This window comes from Triticum urartu, chromosome 2A (assembly GCF_056163025.1).
Source record: "Triticum urartu cultivar PI428250 chromosome 2A, HENAU_Tu73, whole genome shotgun sequence".
In the NCBI taxonomy this organism is placed as follows: Eukaryota; Viridiplantae; Streptophyta; class Magnoliopsida; order Poales; family Poaceae; genus Triticum; species Triticum urartu.
In genome coordinates this window covers 762,154,216-762,156,276 of record NC_141874.1, presented here as the reverse complement: position 1 = coordinate 762,156,276, position 2,061 = coordinate 762,154,216, and the positions used below count along the sequence as shown (strand labels likewise).

Below are 2,061 nucleotides of genomic sequence, written 5' to 3'. Positions count from 1 at the left end.
CAAAGATCAAACTACCAGCCTTGCAAAGAGAGATCCGGACTAACCATAACATTTCCACAACTAAAAATGCAGTAACTAACATCTAACCATAACATTTAATGACGAGTGCGACTCTGTCAGCCAAAAGCTATAACTAAAAAAAAGACAAGCTCTGTGCCTAGTGGCAAAGAAAACCAGGGAAGGAGTCTTGAACCTTTAGAGACACCCCGTGGAGAACGGAGCCTCCTCTTCTGCTTGCATCTCACGGGACGGAATTGGAATAATGCTCTCTTGGAAGCGGCGGGGAGTAAGCGACATACAGTATTGACTCTCTCCAATCTTCACCAAACCTAAGACCTTGCCATCAGTGTCGCAGCGCAACACATGCTTACCATTAAACATGATCAGCAGCTCACGCTCGTTAAGCACAACCATATCACTGAACCATCACACTTTTTAATGAAGTGGAGTTTTCTTTTTCCTTTCGCAAGAGGTCAGATAAAGTTGCCGTGATGCCTCGACCGTTGACAGGTCAACCATGTACTTGAAATCCCAGATTCCGGCATTGTAATCCTGCATCACCCAAATATCCAAAGCGGTGAAACTCAAACAACCATCTGCATCACCCACGATTGAGCTGCCCCAGAAACCAAGTGTCCCATCCATATCGAACAAGCTCCTATTAGGGTACGGCTGGTCAGGACTTTGCATCCACCGGAATGACTCTGCTTATGTGTCGAATACAACAATGTCTCTGCTGCCTACAGTAATGTTGGCGACACCGCAAACAGAAAAGGGACACCGGTGCAGGCTGCCACGGTGGTGAACTGATGGTGGGCCATAGTTCAAATAGCGCAACACCCCCATTAACTTATGTTTCATGGAAGGTGACAAGATTGTTGGCATTCTGACTTCTACGTGCCTCGACTCATCGGATCCCACTGCGAGGATGTATAAGCTGGGCCTAACCACTGAGAGACGGCGGAATATGGTCCAGAGTACCCTGTATTCTCCAGTTGGCTGGTGCCGATAGAAACCAATGATGTATCTCCACCCAGTGTTCCTAGCTCGAGGGTCCGGTAGGAGAGCACGCTTGTCGATGACCGGGTTGTAGATGTAGTATTCATTTCCCTCTATGAGGATGAGGAAACCCGGGATGAAGGGCCAGAGCTGTTGATTGGAGGCGCTGGCGCCAGAGCCTCGGAAGAGGATGAAACTGGCAGGCCGCCCGTGCCCGTCGATGATGGGGAGGGATGGCTGGCGGTGGTGGTGTTCGAGCATAAAGGCCTATTTGGTTCCAAATAAGTCACCAACTTATAAGTCGAAAAGTGAAAAAAATGACTTATTTTGCCAAACAGACCCAACATATAAGTCACCTCAACTTATAAGTCACAAGTTGCTTCACCCCAACTTAAAACTTATAAGTCACCTCCTTTTGCATGAGTCCCACCATCTTTACATAAAAAAACAAGATGGGAAGGTGTGGTCAGGTGACTTATAAGTCAGGTGACAACCAAACAGACTTAACTTATAAGCCACTGATTTTAAGTCACCCGACTTATAAGTCAGATGACATATTAAAACCAAATAGGCCCTAAATTCAGACGTGGAGATGACACTGTGGCACGACATACTGATAGCATGGCACTGGCCGACGTCCTCATGTGGCAGTCGGATGAGTATCCTGTCAATGATTGCCTCCGGCAGGTCCTCGAACAGTGTCGCTCCTCTCCTGTCCGGCATGGTGCTCTTTTGTCGAGTCCGGTGAACTAAACAAACCAGCAAGCTGTGCTAATTGAATTGCTTCGGCGACCAGCTTAAACGAACGAAAACAAGTAGAAAAGCATAAAAATGTTGTTCCTGGAAGACGAACGGACAGAGCAGCAGGTTCCAGCGATGGCAGTGAGAAATGTGCCTGTAGACACGAGTACAAGGGAGACTTGAGCACCAAGGGTAGATTTTTGCAGAGACAAACGAAGAGACAAACCACGACCAGTTTGAGCGGTGACAGCAACTCGGTTAAGTGCCAAGGGGGAGTAAGGTGACCCTGGCTGATCCAGTGCAAGGGGTCAGTCAAAACCG

The 2,061-nt window shown here is 47.9% G+C and overlaps 1 pseudogene; it reads right to left on the bottom strand.

Moving 5' to 3' along the window:
- Window positions 1-195: 195 nt before the first annotated feature.
- Window positions 196-1,722, bottom strand: LOC125534603 (uncharacterized; annotated as a pseudogene).
- Window positions 1,723-2,061: the final 339 nt, after the last annotated feature.